Source organism: Benincasa hispida, chromosome 1 (genome assembly GCF_027475165.1).
Source record: "Benincasa hispida cultivar pf3 chromosome 1, pf3_genome.v1.1, whole genome shotgun sequence".
In the NCBI taxonomy this organism is placed as follows: domain Eukaryota; kingdom Viridiplantae; phylum Streptophyta; class Magnoliopsida; order Cucurbitales; family Cucurbitaceae; genus Benincasa; species Benincasa hispida.
Window position 1 is genome coordinate 4,085,389 of NC_143478.1, and position 18,501 is coordinate 4,103,889.

Genomic DNA, 18,501 nt, shown 5'->3' on the forward strand with positions numbered 1-18,501 from the left:
TCAACACCTGGTACCTTTCGTAGTGATAGAATTTCAAAATCTTCAAACTATGGTCTTTGTCTCCATTTTTGTCTATGTCCAACTAGGTAGATCGGTTCAATATAAGCAACAAGCACACATTCAACGATAAATATCTATCGCCCACATTAATTACATGAAGGGATTGAATCCCAGGCAGAAATGTGTAAACGTCATACGTTTTAATTTTCAATTTGATGACAAATAGAAAACTCAGAGAACCATATGAAAATTTATAGGATAAATAGTCAATCAAATTACACGGCATGCTTTGAATAGGAAAGAGAGAAATTTGGGAACTTACCCTTGAAGACAAAAGTTCTTCGTATTTCCTCTCCTGGTCTCATGAACGGTTACGTTCCGTCTCCCTTCCGGTCTCACCAATGCAGCAACATAGTAAAATAAAAGGGAACACTACCATGAGACTTCCTCATTATTCTCAAGGAAGAGAATCAATGCGAAGTTGTGGGCTTGCAATGATTAAATTTTGGAAAAAGGAATGGAAGATTTCATGAGAGAATTTATGGAAGAGATTTTTCAAAGAACTTCCAAAGCACAGGACTTGCATGAAGTCTAAGGAGAAAAAAGTAAAAACCACCTCACTGTGAAAAGTAAGGACTCCCTCCACGTACTGAGAGATGATGAGAGATTAAAGGGGAGGAGGTTATTAAAATTATTTTCATCCCTTATTATTTAATATTTAAATTAAATAAAAAATAATAATTAATAAAACCGAGTTTATTAATAAAACTATATGTTATATCACATATAACATATAACCTATAGTTTATATTATATCATATATAATATATCCTATGTAACCTATAGTTTATAAATCTCTCACATAACCTATGAATCAAATTCACATTAATTTTAACTTATAGTTTTTATATGAATCATATTCATATAATTAATATTTGAATCATATTCAAATATTTATTTCTCCCACTAAAACTTTATAATATAATGTATCATATACATTATATTTCATATAATTAATTCGTTTTTATTAATTTGAACAATTCAAATTAATTCGGTTCTCACTAATCCCAATCAAGCCAACGAGGGGACCTTATGAACCTATAGATTGAAGCTTCAATGGTACTTGATTAATTAATTAAACTCTTTATTTAAATTAATCAACCTTCATTAACTGTCGATTACTCCACTAAAGATTGACAGGCGACAGTTGCACTCTTCGCACTATAGATATATTTATGTGTCCATTGGATATAGCCAATCAACAGTGCATTGACCCTTCACAAATTGCTCGCAAGTACAGTTAGTCCAAAATTACTGTTTTGCCCTTGTAGTTGCATTTAACTCCTTAAGTACCATTGATCCCTTTAATGAACAATAAGCTATAGTCCAACTATAACTGAATACCTTTTTTTATCAGGAAAGAGTGAGGCACCTCATTGTTCAAGTCCTGAAATCAACCTTTAAGGAAGCAATTCTCTATTTATCCTAACAATAGGGAATGAATGAATTTCTTCTTGTGTAGTTGTGTTCCGAGCTCCCAATTCAAACGAATCCCCAAAATGGTAGGCATATTGAGTCGACGAAACTTGTCATTCTCACTCATGCAAATCAAAGGACTGTCTTCATAGGCAGAAGTTAACAAGTCACTTAGGATTCAGGTCAAGTCACCTATGGTCAACCTGGTGAAATGTAAGTCTCTTCTAGCAATGGTCTTATACAAAATTTTTGTATAGGATACCCTAGCTCACATGTCTCCACATGAATGACCAGGATCGGATCATTTGTAGCACTTTACAACACTTGTAACAACTAGAAAGCAGTCGTATTCGTAATGTCACAAGGATAAGGTGCTCAACCTTATCCATCTACTACAGACTGTTCAGGTTATCATTAAAACATGATCCACTTGTATGTCTCTACATACATGTTAAAATTACATAAAACAACCTATGATCTTAGTTTATTGGATTGTGTATGCTCATAAAATAACAACTATTTTATTGATAACAATTTGTTTATAAAGTTTACAAAGAGAGATTTAGGACACCAACTCCAACAATCTCCATTTGTCATAAAGCTATGGAGTGAAATGTACAATACAAATAAAGTAAAAAAATACAATAAACTAAGGCATATCTATACCCCAGTTATATATCCCATATGCCCTAGACAATATGCCACATATCCCGTAGACCCAAAATTTCTAGATGACCCTCGAACATTTTAGCCACGAGTGCCTTTGTAAACAGATCAAAATGTTGTGCTCCAAAGCAATCTTTATGACACGTCACTTCGTTGCACGATCTCCCAAATCAAGTGATATTTCCACTTCATGTGTTTGCCTCTTTTATGACTCCTAGGTTCCTTAGAATTTGCCACAACACCACTATTGTTATAATATAGTGTGATGGACAAAGACATATTTGGAACAACTTCCAAATCAGTAAGGAACTTTTTTAGCCAAAAAACATCTTTATCATCTTCACAAGCAGCTACATATTCAGCTTCTATAATGAAGTCTGCAATGCATCTTTGCTTGATGCTTCACCAAATTATTTCTCTTCCGTTCAGAGTAAACACTGACCCCAATGTGGATTTCCTAAAATCCTTATCAGTCTGAAAGTCAGAGTTCGTGTATCCTGTAAAGATCAAATCTTTATCTCCATACACAAGCATATAGTCCCTCGTTATCCGTAGATACTTGAGGATTTTTTTGATCATTGTCTAGTGATCTAATCCTAGACTGGATTGATATCTATTGATAATCCCTACTGCATAGCAAATTTCAGGTTTGGTACATAACATTGCATACATAAGGCTTCCAACAGTCGATGCATACGGAACTTGTCTCATTTCCTCAACCTCTTGAGGAATCTTAGAACATTGTTCCTTAGATAAAATAATTCCATGCCTGAAAGGTAATAAATCCTTCTTGAAATTGTTCATTGAATATATGGCAAGCATCTTGTCAGTATACAATGCCTGAGACAAGGCCAACGTTTTGTTCTTACGATCTCTGATGATTTGGATCCATAAAACAAACTGCGTCTCTCAAATTTTTCATTTGGAACTGGACGACTAGCCATTTCTTTATATTAGTCAGAAAACCTACATCATTCCCAATGAGTAGGATATCATCCACATACAACACAAGGAAAGTTATTGAGCTGTAGATGATTTTCTTGTAAACACAAGGCTCATCAACATTATGATCAAAGCCATAAGATTTGATTACAGTACCAAATCTCATATTCCAAGATCGAGATGCTTGTTTAAGTCCATAAATGAATCGATTAAGTTTGCAAACCTTTTGCTCTTGATCTTGTTCAATGAATCCCTCTGGTTGATTCACGTAGATGGTCTCTTCGAGATTACCATTCAGAAAGGCAGTCTTGACGTCCATTTGCCCTATCTCGAATTGTATAATGTAATTTTAGTTTCTTAACTATGCCTAGCTCAATTGATTGGACATCCAACCAACGGTCTTAATTACCTAATTATCTAAACATGCTCAGATGAATCTATATTAAACATGATTAACCAACCACTTTAAGTTCTAGGGCTTACGCTATAATGAATATTTAATTTCCACCGTCTAACCAAACATTCAATGTGGTTTCTCTCTAGGTTGATGGGAGCAATACTATTCATTTTACACAATGAATTGCAAATCTAACTAACCTATTGCTTCCTTTGAGATTATCCTATAATTATATGTCACATATTATAAGTTATCTCTAAGCATTCAAATTACACAACAAACTATTGGTTATCAATCAATAATAAAATTATGCAATTCATAAACACAAAATTTAGATTAAAACCCATAGATAAGAATATAGAAATTACATTCACAAAACTCCCAAAATTACATTATTCCAAATCCCTAAACTAGAGAGTTAGGTCTTACCTTCCCATGGAGATGAAGAAGAGAAGAACCTGAAAATGTCTTCACTAATTACATGAGATGGGGAGAAAAATGAAGAAAAATACAAGTGAAGAGGTGAGAAGAGGAGAAAATCATTATAAGAGTCGATGGAAAGGTCGATTATTTGATTATCTTCTACCCTAAAACGAAGAAGAAACGTTTTATACAGCAGTTGCACCGTAGCGCACGCCTCCGTCAAAATTCAGAGTGTGTAGCGTTGCAACGTTACCTTATTTTTCAGCATTATGAAGGCTACTATCTTGTAGCATTGCGCAACGTTTGGTTGAGCGTTAGCATTTTTGTCATTTCACATCCTTTTGGAGCTCGAATGCTCAAATTAGCTCATAATTGATCCAAATTAACTTTGAACAGCTCGTAACGACTGATTCTACCTCCATGATGCTTGATACCTATAAAATCATTAAATAAACACATTAAACATAGTAACGACCTAGAATTAAAAGGAGGAAAATAACACATTTTTGGTACTATCAGCCCACTCCCTTACCTGGGTATAACCCTTTACCACCAGTCTAGCTTTAAAGGTTTGTACCTTTCCATCTACACCTCTTTTTTTCTTGTAGATCCACTTGCAACCTATAATTTTACCCCATCAAGTTGATCTACAAGCTCCTAGACAGAATTGAAGTATATAGACTCTATTTCTTAATTCATGGCTTTAATCCATTCATCCTTGTCAACATCTTCTATTGCTTGCTTGTAAGACAATGGATCCTCAACACCATCATCAGATATGATGTCTTGGGCTTCTATTAAACCCATATAGTGTACAGATGGTTTCATAACCATCCCACTGCGTTGAGACAATCTCAACTCTTGAGATGGATACGTTTGGACTAGATGAACCAACATCAACAACTTTTGTTGATGTACTAGGCTCTGCAATAACCCTTGTTGAAGTGTCAGTAGCTTCGTTAGAAACTTCACTTAAAACTATTTTACTTTGTGGTTTGTGGTCCCTCATATGGTCTTCTTCCAAAAAGGTAGCATTTGTCAATACAAACACTTTATTCTCACTTGGATTAAAGAAGTATCCACATCTCGTTTCCTTGAGGTAGCCTATACATAAGCAGACTCTTAAACAAGGTTCCAACTTTTTGGGATTTGTCATTAGCTCAAGAGTTGGACATCCCTAAATCCTGAAATGACGTAAACTACCTTTACGATCTCTCCATAACTCATAAGGTGTTTCAAAAAAACTCTTTGAGGGAACATTGTTCAAGATGTAGATAACAGTCTCTTATGCATATCCCCAAACGAATCAGGAAGTTGAGCATAGCTCATCATAGACTAAACCATGTCCAACAGGGTTCTATTTCTCCTTTATGACACACCATACTACTGAGGTGTACCAGGAGCTGAGAGGTGGGACGTTATTCCATGTTCTATCATATAGTTCTAGAATCTTATGTCCATATACTATTTACCATAATAAAATCATAGTATTTTTATCTTTTTACCTAATAAGTTTTCAACCTCAGTCTTGTACTCCTTGAACTTTCAAGTGTTTCAGGTTTGTGTTATATTAGTATAGATACCCATATCTAGAATAATCATCTATGAAAGAAATAAAATATTCATATCTTTCTCTTACTTTTACATTCATCGAACCACAAAGGTCTGAATGTATAAGCTTAAAGGTCTCTTTGGCTCTATAACCTTTTCCAGTAAAATGTCATTTTGTCATTTTTCCTTTAAGACATGACTCACATACAGATAAAGAGTTTTCTTTTAAACCATTTAGAAGTCCACTTTTCACCAACCTCTCAAACCTATTGAGATAATGTGACCTAACCTTAGATGCCAAAGGTAGGCATTTTCTTTAGGAGAAACTCTTGGTCTTTTAACAGTTATTGTCGTTTTGAACATTTCAGTATTTAGGACAGCCTTCGTAACCAACGACCTTAGTACATACAAGTTACTTTCCATTGAATCAAAGCCTATCTCCATTCTTCTTAAAAATAAAAATTTTATTTTCAGAAAAGGATAGAGAATACTTTTGTTCAATTAGACAAGAAATAATTATTAAGTTCCTTTTGATATTAGGAACTACATATACGTCATATAATAACATAGATCGTTTCTTATCTAAAAATAACTTAAGTCTGCCTATGACAACAATTGAAATAGCCTCACTAGTACCAACTCGAAGAGTCATCTCTCTAGCTACCAACTGTCTCTAGGAATTAAATCCTCGATAGGAAGAACATGCGTCATTAGTAGCCCATGAATCAATTATTCAGGAAAAATCATCATTCTCTACTAAGCACTCTCTAAGACAAGTAAATTAGATTTACCATCATTGGATTTCTTCATTTTCTGGAGAGTAATGGGATCAACTTTATACCCCTTATCATAAACTCCAAGTTTTATCTTAGAGGACGAACCTCTTTTATTAACTTCACTAGAGTTGGCAACATTTGCCTTCTCTATTAGTCTCTTGACATTCAATATAGATAGACCAGAGTTCGTTTAGGGAGCTGACATTATTGGTTTTGTCATAATCAACCCATTTGTGCCTGAGTTGTGAGAACTTTTGCTTAAACAATTCCCGCATTGATTACATGATCTTAAGTGTAGTGACTGTGCTCTCAAACCTTTTGACTAAGACATCAAGTATGCTCGCCAAAATGTGAACCCGGGCCTTATTATTGGCCTTCATCCACCTTTCATATGCATCATGAACACTTCGTGTTGCATCAGGTATGAGACTGGAGGACATTCCTCAGTCAAAAAGAAGTCAAGGCCGTTTTCCACGAAAATAGTTTTAATCGAATCTCTCCAAGTTGTATAATTAATATTGATCAAACAAGAAGAGGCAAACGATGGAAAAACAGAATCTGACATTTTACTAAAATGAAACAAATTGACCTTCATTAAATTTTAGCATAACTTTAATAAATCCAATCAATTTTAGCAAAAATTAAATGAACCTCATTTCACATCTAATTTTGTAATGATGTTTCAGTGATTTAGGACAAAAGTCACCGAAAGATGACCAGTCGCCTCTTCACTGAACTGAGACACTCTCAACTAATCATTACACCAAAATAACTCTTATTCCTATAAAAATTAGTCACTATTGATTTGGTCAATAAATCATTAACTAGCTTAACAATTTCTCATAAGTGTAGCCTTTCATTTTAGACCCATTTCATCCCAATGAGCCAATCGAAGGGAAAAAATCGATTGGAGCAAAAACCAAAACGATCCTATCCATTTTTGGAGTTCACCCTGATATTGACCTAATGCACAAACCATCCGAAGGAGGACGCTCCCAGAGCGCCTCGAGGTCTTGCAAGAAGGTTTCACAATGCAAACCAATGAAGGAGACGCTAGGACATGTTGACACATATCTCTCTCCTACTTACTATAAATGCTCTCTCCATTCACCTTTATATTAATCCATGCTAACACCATCCGAAGGGGGATGCTCTCAGGAGGCCTCAAAGTGTGAATATTAAAGAAGAATGTGAGTAGAAAAAATGACATATCTGTTGGGTCTTATGTCCTAAAACTCGTGGTATGTAAACAATAGAACTTATTCTGGAATTCAATAAGGTGTTATTGAATAGATTTATTGCTTGATAAGAAATCCAATAAACCTGAAAGTCCCTTGACTATTGGACGAGTACTTGAACTTTATGTGGAGACATAAAGGTGGATCAGGTTCGAGTAAATAGTCAAAATGATCTATAGTATATGCATAAGGTTGGGTACCTTATTCTGGGAACACTATTGGATGCGACCTGATCTGTAGTTGTTACAAGGAGTTGTAAAATGCTACAAATGAAGTGATCCTAATTCGTTCATGTTGGGACATGAGAAGTGGGAGTGTTCTTGTGCAAAAGGGTTTGTACAAGATTGGACCACGAAATAGTCACTCTTACTTTATAACGTTGTTTACTGTTTAAGACTGATTATTTCAAAGCGGTGACCTAGGTAACTTGACCTTAATCCTGAGCTAACTATGAACTCCTGTTTATTTGGAATTATCCTATGATTTGCATAGGTTAGGGTTGGCTCAACAGCGTCGGTTCGATAAACCTCCCATTTCAGGGGTAAGACTGGATAGATAGCTGGGGACATAGGGTATTAGATGAAATTCACTCCTATCCACTTTTAGGGATAGTAGAGAGGTTGTTCCCTTAAGTGCTGATTCTGGGTCTTGAACAAGGAATCCCACACTCTCATTGGCTCGAGAGGGACTTGGTTTTGTTGATTGGATCACAAAAAAATTGTTCATTAGGGGATCAGTGGGGACTTAAGGAACAAGAGGTAATTTCGAGGGTAAAATAAAGATTGGACCCAACCGTTATTACGAACAACCTGTGAAGTGTTAACTTATTAATCATGGTTATATTGGGTGGACATAATATATCTACAGTGAGGGGAGTTCAACTATGGGCTTTAGTGGAGTGACCCATTAGTTAACGAATGAGGGTTAGATAGGTCTAATGAGTTTAGCCGATTGATCTCGGATCATTGGAGCCCATGATCTGTAGGTCCACGAGGTCCCCCTACTAGCTCGGAAATGGATTAGCTCTAGAGTAGTATGGTAAGTTAATTTGAAACGTTCAAATTAGAATCAAACGGAATTGGAGAATATATATTTAAATATATGAAAATGGATTTGTGTAAAAATTAATTTAATATTGGATATTAAATTAATTAGAATTATTTAAATTTTTTTAATAATTATTTATGAATTAGAAAATTAATTTGTAAAATCAATAAATTTTGATTTTAGAAATAAAATATGATTTTAAAATCAATTTTTGGATTTTGGAAATAGAAAAAGTACACAAAAAGAAAAAAAAATGATTTTTCATCTTCATCTTCAAGTAGCTCACAAAGAACCCACTCTTTCAACCTTCATTTACTTCAAGCATGAGCTGCATCCCATGCAAAAAATCTCTTTACATGATAGTCTGCAATATATTGAAGTGATTGGAGTGAAGTTGAAGAGAGACAACCAAATGAATTTTTCTGAAAAATTCGGGTAGAAGAAAGTGTTCTTCATTTGGGATGTTGCAGTGAGCTTTCTCCAAATTCCCTTTGATTCCAGCTTATTTTGACTCCCACAACTCAATCAAGAGCACTAAGAGAATAGTAGAGAAAATCTTGTGGTGGTATGCGCAAAGATTTGGAGGATTTAGCAGCTGGAAATCAAGATTTCAAAGGTTCTTCAAAGATATGTTCTTGAAACCCATTAAATTCTGTTTAAGTATGTCTTCTTTTCTGCCAAAACTAATGAATTAGAGTATTTATCGATCCTCGTCGCTTCTGCTGCGTGCTACTACTTTTCCAACAATATCATATACATCCACTTCCTTCTACTGAGTATTTTAAAAACTAGGGTTTCTTACTTAGGTAAATTAGGCTAATTAATTTAATTAAGTGATTGTTAACTTTGTCCAAAGTAACTATTACATTGGATAGTTTAACAATAATGGTTTTGGTTTATTAAACACTTTAATAAACCTTAATCATTCATTGCATGCTTATAATATAATTATCTAATTCAGCTTCCAAGTCGGTTCCTAGGTAGGGGTATTCCGTTTCCGCCAGCTTAAAAATCCCAGCCTTAGACAGAACCTTTCTTAGACAAAGGTCTCTTATAAATAATTATATCATAAATTTAATATTTTATTCAATCCATTTTAATCCTATTAAATAGAATTAAAAGATTAAAACTATTTATAATCATATTGAAATATTGTGAACATAGGTCTAAAGGTGAAATGAATTTTAAACCATTTTAAAATTAATTTAACCTATGTTTGCATGCATCTTTATCATAGATTTTAATTCTAATTTCATTTTAACTTATAACTATTATAAGGTTGAATGAAATAATTAAAACATATTTCCAGGCATCTAATGACAAACTTTCTTTAAACAAAATATATAACAATTATGTTTTACTAAAGTGATGTCGTGCTTCATGCTTTCCATTTTCATTACTACATATATAACATTTATATAATCAAGTAATGAAAATAAATAACATCCATTCATATATCTAAATTATATAATATAATAATTATAATATAAATGATGCATGGACATGTTATTAATGCATGCTATCATATCATAAAACTATTATATAAATGATGTATGGATATATTTTTCATTAATAATATAACACTTATATTATACTAATGAAACTATATAAAACATGCATTTATAATATAACTTTTATATTAATAAATACATGAGCATGTTGAATATTCATACAACCACATAATATAACGTTTATATTAAATATGATGCATGAATAATGTTTATTCTAAGATAGGATTTTAAATAAAACTATATGGCATACATTATGACATATAAATAATTTTACCATACATAAAATGTAAAAATTAAATTAAAATAACAAATTAGACCGAAATTTGGCACTGAAAAAAATTAATTCAATTAATATAACTAATTTACATTAATCTAATTAGTAAAATAGATAAAAAATTAAAATACAAGAGAAAATTGCCAAAAAAAACCAATGTTGGCCTCGAACACATGATCTCACAGATGGACACCATGTGCACTAACCTCCTCAGAGCGTTGTGGCGTTGTATCCTAACGTTGCAGTACTATGGAAATTGAGTCTCGTCCACTTACGTCGGAGCGCTGCGACGTTAGGGCATAGCGTTGGGGTGCACAAAATGCAACATATCAGTTTGATTCGGCACCGAATTCCTCCATTCTTCATCCCAATCATCAGCAACACTTACCACCATGAGACTCGAACTTTAAAAACTCGATAATAGTAAAAATAATGCCCAAAAACAACAGACCCTTACAGATCTTTAATCAAATTAAAGAAAATAAACCCTAAGGTGCCAAGGTGGCGAAAACGGCCAATTGCAAACCTCATTCCATAAAATAAATAGAGGTATTCAACACATTTGTACATTCCCAATGTAGAACAAATATCTCACCTGTACTTTGAATTTCAAATCAAATTGTTAAATAAAATCGTACGATTGGCTCTGATACCAATTGAAGGGATTGAATCCCAAGCAGAAGCGTGTGAACGTCATACGTTTTAATTTTCAATTGATTACAAACAGAAAACTCAGAGAACCATATGAAAAATTATAGGATAAATAGTATATCAAATCATACAGCATGCTTTGAAAAGGAAAGAGAGAAATTTGGGAGCTTACCCTTGAAGACAAAAGTTCTTCGTATTTCCTCTCCCGATCTCACAAATGATCACGTTTCGTATCCCTTCCGGTCTCACCAACACAGCAACACAGTATAATCAAGGAGAACACCACTACGAGACTTCCTCGTTATTCTCAAGAAAAAGAATCAATGCAGAGTTGTGGGCTCACAATGATTAGAGCACAGTATAATTCATAGAAGAAATTATTCCAGAGAAATTTTAGAGCACAGGGCTTGCGTGAAGTCTAAGGAGGAAGAAGGAAAAAAACCACCTCACTGTGAAAAGTAGGGACTCCCCCCACGTACTAAGAGATGATGAGAGATTAAAGGGGGAGGTTATTAAAATTAACTTCCTCCCTTATCATTTAATATTTAAATTAAATAAAAAAACTATTAATAAAACCAATTTTAATAAAACTATATGTTATATCACATGTAACATATAACCTATAGTTTATATTATATCACATATAATATAACCTATAGTTTATAAATCTCTCACACAACCCATAGAATTAATTTGAATCAAATTCACATTAATTTTAACCTATAGTTTTTATATGAATTATATTCATATGATTAATATTTGAATCATATTAAAATATTTATTTCTCCTACTAAAACTTTATATTATAATGTATCATATACAATATATTAATTATATCTCAGATAATTATTTCCCTTTTATTAATTTGAACAATTCAAATTAATCCAAAATTAACTCGATTCTCATTAATCTTAATTGAGCTAACGAGGGGACCTTATGGACCTATAGATTGAAGCTCCAATGGTACTTGATTAATTAATTAAACTCTTAATTAAATTAATCAAACTCCATTAACTGTCGATCATTCCACTAAAGACTGACAACTGCACTATTCGCACTATATATATTTCTTTGTCCATTGGATATAACCAATCAACAGTGCATTGACCCTTTACAAATTGCTCGTAAGTACAGTAGGCCAAAATTACCATTTTGCCCCTAATAAATAATAAGTTTTAGTCCAACTATAACTGAATTCATTTTTTATCAGGAGAGGGTGAGGCGCTTCATTGTTCAAGCTCAGGAATCAGTCCTTAAGGGAGTAATTTATCTATTTACCCTAACAATAAGGAATGAGTGAATTCTTTCTTGTGTAGCTGTGTTCCAAATCCCCAATCAGACGAATATCCAAAATGGTAGGCATATTGAGTCAGGGAAACTGGCAACTCACCCATGTAAATCAAAGGACCACCTTCATAGGCAGAAGTTCACAACTCACTCAGGATTCAGGTCAAGTCACTGATAACCATCTTGGTGAAATGGAAGTCTCTCTATCAACGGTGCTATAAAGAAAGACTATTCATTTCGTGGTTTGGTCTTATACAAATTCTTTATATAGGATACACCCGCTCACATATCTCCACGTGAATGGTTAGGATAAGATCGTTTGTAAAATTTTACAACACTTGTAACAACTACGAAGCAGGTTGTATCCGTAGTGTCACCAGGATAAGGTACCCAACCTTATCCATCTGCTACAAATTGTTCAGGTTATCATTTAAACATGATCCACTTATATGTCTCTACATATATGTTTAAATTACATACAATAACCTAGGATCTTAGTTTATTAGATTGAGTATATGCACATAAAATAACAATTATTTTATTGATAATAATTTGTTTACATAATTTACAAACTATGAAAATACAATAGAGATTTTAGACACCAACCCCAACATTACATACATGTCCACAAGAGAAACACAATATGTTCTAAACATCAATTCTGCCTCCTTAAGAATAGTCGTTGCATAATCAGCTACAATGTTCATGCATGCTATTACATGTGTACATCAGACATATAACCTGTTGGGATGTATGCCATAAAGTCTCGTAGTTATATGTTATTTGAAATAATGGTTGATTATTTTATGCAATAATCCATTAAAAAAATATACGAGGTTATTTATGTAACTTAAACATGTATGTGGTTGACATACATGTGGATCATGTTTAAGTAATAACTTAAATGGTCTATAGTATATGAATAAGGTCAGATACCTTTCTGGTGACACCAAATATGACCCACTTTGTAATTGTTACAATAGTTGTAAAGTGTTACAAGCGATTTGATCCTAATCGTTCATGTGGAGATATGTGAATGAGGATATCCTATACAAAGAGTTTGTATAAGACTGGACCACAAAATGATTAGTCTTTCTTTATAAAATAATTGATCGAAGTGATTAACATTTCATAGGATGACCATAGGTGACTCAACCTTAATCTTGAGTGAGTTATGAACTTCTGTCTATGAGGACAATCCTTTGATCTATATGGGTGAAAGTGACTAGATTGACCGACTTAATAAGCCTATTATTTTTAAGATTTGTCTGAATAGGGAGCTAGGAACATAGCTTCACAAGCTGGATTTCCTTTTTTATTGTCTTTAAAGTAAGTAGATGAATTGGTCCCTTAAGGGTTGATTTCGGGTCTTGAATACTGAGGTCTTACCTTCTCACGGGCCCGTGAGGGATTAGTTTATAGTTGGGTTATAAACTATTTGTTCATTAGAGGAATCAGTGGTACTTAAGAAGTTAGATGTGATATAGGGGTAAAACGGTAATTTGACCCAGTTGTTATTACAAGTGGTTCGTGAAGGGCCGACTTATTGTTGATTGGTTATATCTATGGGCAAAAAAAAAATATCTACAGTGCGAATAGTGCAGTTGTAGATCTTTAGTAGAGCGACCTGAAGTTAATAAATGTTGATTAATATTATTAAAGAGTTTAATTAATTACTCTCATATCATTGAAGCTTTTAATACATAGGTCCATTAGGTCCGCTTGCTAGCTCACAAGAAGTTAAAACAAGGAACAATTTTTTTTTTGAATAATTTAAATTGTTCAAATAATTTAAGGGCAATAGAGGTATAATTTATAATTTAATGTAATTAATACAAAGTATAATGTATATTGATACATTATAATATGTAGTTAGTTATAAATATGATTTATAATTAATACTATATATATAAGAGAGATAATATTTGAATAAGATTCATATTAATATAATGTATATTAATACATTATAATATATAGTTAATTATAAATATGAATTATAATAATTATTAATAATATATGAGAAAAATATATTTGAATAAGATTCAAATATTAATTATATGAATGTGATTTATAAACATTCTGTAAGTTATAATTAATGTGAATGAGATTCATATTGAAACTATAGGTTACATGAGAGATATATATTTGAATAACATTCAAATATTAAATTAATATGAATAAGATTTATATTAAAACTATAGGTTAAAATTATTATGAATGAGATTCATATGAAAACCATAGGTTTTGTGAGATGTTATTTGAATATGATTCAAATTTAATTAAATGTATGATATGTAATTATTATAATTAATATGATTTAATCATATATTAAATTAGATTTAATATATTGTGTAAGTAATATAAAGTTTGAATAACTCCCTTGGGAGTTATTCTACACATAATGGAGGGGAATTATAACTCCCTCACTATCCATCAACTCACAATACTCATAATATAATGTTTGTGTGAAAAAGTTACCGAAAGAATTTTTCTCTCATCACCAAAAAAAAGAAAAGAAAAAAAAGTCTTACAATCTCTCTACTCATCCATTCGATTCTCCGAAAATGGAAAAGATCCTACCATCCTATTCCTTTTCATGAGAATAGCAAGGACGACCCGGTGGTGGTATCTGTTCGTGTTCTTGGAAAGGACATCAAAGTTCGAGGGAGATTTTCATGGTACGAAGTATTCGTGACATGGAGAGGAGAGCATTGAAGATTGTCTTCAAGGGTTAGTTCTTCTAACCTCTTCTTCTATGTAAAAGCGTACTTATATATCATTTTATATTTATCCTATAATGTATGTGTCTCTATATTTTCATGCTTTCCAAAATAAATTTCGATTGCACATCCGTTCACATGCTTCTATTGAGGAATTTTATTCCTACAATTGGTAGTTAAATCGTGCTTTTGATTTTTGTTTTGGACTGAAATAGAGAAGAGGTGGGTAGCTTTCTATACATTTGATGTATGAGTTTGCAAAATAGGTAATTTTAAATTTTGGTATTTAGATTACAGTTTTGTATTGATTAGATCGATGTAAGGGCCCATTGTTCTGGACGCTTTTTTTTTTTTTTTTTTTTTTTTTCTGTAATGAGTCTGTAAATTCGTGTCGATAGAGGGATAATCATTTCTCAGGAGATTGTTGAAAAAGCGGAGCTTTTTAGGTGCAAATTGGAGCAGAACGACGCAATATTGTGCCGAAGCGCTGAAGCGTCATTAAAATGTGATACAAAGTTTATATATTATTTTAGGATTGGGTGCTTTAGTGGTCGAAAATATGCCTAAAATGTAAGAAGTTGGTGGGATCAAACCTTAGTGGAAATAGTTTTGTTTTATTTTATTTTATTTTTTTTGGAAATTAATGTAATTTTCATTTTTTATTACTTAAATTAATATAATATGATTATATTAATTTGATTATGTTTTTTTGGTGTGTCATTGCTGTTTAATTTAATTAATACATGTGATGTTTGATTAAATTAAAGTATATTGAATAATATATGTTATATAAATTAAAATCCCACATTAAGATAAACATATTCATACATAATTTTGTATATAAGTGTTATATTATATGGTTGCATGATATAATAAGCATGCATATGCATTATATTTAATATAAATGTTATGTTATATGACTGCACATTTTAAATAAGCATGTCATGCATTTTTTTTTAATATAAGTGTTATATTATATGCTAGCATGCTTATTATATTCATTAGTATTAATATAAGAGTTATATTAATTAATGAAAAGGCAAGATCATGCATGATCATACCATATGAATTTGCATGAATATGCATCATATTAGACTTTAACCAGTTAGTAGAAATGGTGATACGAGTGGAGTGGAGTCTAGCAATGATGAGCAGTTGCAAAGAGGTGGTGAGGCTGTAGTAGGGCTGAAAGATAGGGGATCCCGACCTCCAGTTGCAGGTCAGTCTAGTGGAAGCCGATTCAGGGGTATAAGTTGGCAGGGATCTAGAAAGAGGAAATTGAGACCCATGGCCAGTGCAGTCAGCTGGCCAGAGATGCCACAAGCTGGTGAGTCTATAGTCAGTACGGACAGGGAACCGATGTGCCCTAGTTGTGGTAAGAGGCACTTGGAGTGTGCTATATGTTGGGATTGGTGTCTTAATTCTTCTGGTGGTATCGTAGTTTGTAAACATACTGTTATTAATAAAATAAATATTTTATAAGCATTTACTCAAATCCAATAAACTAAGATCCGTGGTTATTTCATATAACTTAAGCATGTATGTGGAGACATACAAAGTGGATCATGCCTTAAGTAATAAACTAAATGGTGTGTAGTAGATGGATCCTGATGACACTACGAATACGGCCCACTTTGTAGATGTTACAAGTGTTGTAAAGTGCTACAAATGGTCTGATCCTAACCATTAACGTGGAGACATGCGAGGGAGGTATCGTATACAAAGTATTTGGATAAGACCGAACCACGGGATGATTAGTCTCTTTATATAAATTGAGACTTACATTTCACTAAAATGACCACAGGTGACATGACCTTAATCTTGAGTGAGTTGGAAACTCCTGCTCATGAGGGCAGTCCTTTGATTTGTATGGGTGAGAGTGGTCAAATTGCCAACTCAACAAGCCTACCATTTTGGGGATTCGTCTGATTAGGGAGCTGAAAACTCAGCTATACAAAACAGATTTCACTCATTCCCTAAAGCAGGGGTAAGTAGATAAATTGCTCCCTTAATGGTTGATTCCGTATCTTGAACTAGTGGCCACACCTTCTCCTGGCCCAAGAGGACTTAGTCATAGTAAGACTATGACTTATTGTTCATTAGAGGAATCAGTGGTACTTAAGAAGTTAGATGTAACTACACAGGGCAAAACGGTGAATTGACCCAGTTGTATTTACGAGTGATTTATAAAGGGTTATAGCACTGTTGATTGGTCATATGGACACAAAAATATATCTGTAGTGCGAAGAGTGTAGCTATCGATCTTTAGTGGAATGACCAACAGTTAACAGATGGTGGATCTCGTGATTAAAGAGTTTAATTAGTTATTCACATACCGTTGAAACTTCAAGTTACAGGTCCATGAGGTCCCCTTGGTAGCTCAATGGGTTCAAGTTGAGAATCAGATTTTTGGTTAGTTTGAAGTGTTCAAATTAACAAGAGAAAGTTTAATTATATGTGATATAATTCATATGTTGTATTAGATACATTAATTAGGAATTAATATAAATATGGTTTATATTAAATACCATAAAATAGAAAAAGAACTATGATTTATATGTTTCATATGATGAAATATTAAAACTATAGGTTATAAATATAATATGATAAGTTGGTTATTATATTTATTTATAACATATTAACTATATGATAATTAATTATTCTTTTTCTCTAGTAACCGAATTAAGTGGGAGGTTATTGGAAGTTTTATGGTGACTGTGAGATAAAAGGAAAATGGTTTTCAAAAATTAAGTTGATGATTCATTCAAAATAATCTCACAAAAAGGCTATCGTGTAAAAGGGTTTTACTAAACGATAGCATAGAGAGCATACACGATCGAGTTATGAGTTCACTATACGATAGTTACTCGTTTACTCGTTGCTACAAGATCGAGTAGTAAAGTCTATACGATAGGTTTCATCTTTCTAAACGATTGAGTATTTCGTCTATACGATAGACAACATTCATCTCCCAGTTACTTGATCATCTACCTCCGGCTTTCCTCAATCCAAAATCATATAAAGCCAAAAATTCTTGGATTCTCACACCGAGAATACCAAGGTAACCATTGTGGTGGTGTTTTAGTTCCATTCGAGGATCAAGTTGGACTCGATTGGGATCGAGGTCCATTCAGACGTTCGTTGAGAGTGTCATCCTTTGGATGGTTTGTGTGGTTGGTCCATATCAAGGTGAATTCCAGAAATGGATAGGGTCGTTTTAGTTTTTGCCCTAATCGGATTTTTCCCTTTGGATTGGCTGCTTGGGGTAGAACTCTAGGATCTAAAATGAAGGGTCACACTTACGGGAAATTGTTAAGCAGGTTAATGATTTCTTGACCAAATCAATGATGACTAATCGTTATAAGAACAAGAGTTGTTCTGGTGTAATAATTGGTTGAGGGTGTCTCAATTCAGGGGAGGGATAAATTGACTACCCTTCGGTGGCTTTTTTTCCTAAACCATTGAAGCGTCATTGCAAAACTAGATGTCACACGGGGTTCATTTAGATTTTGCTAAACCAGATTGGATTTGTTTTTCAAGAG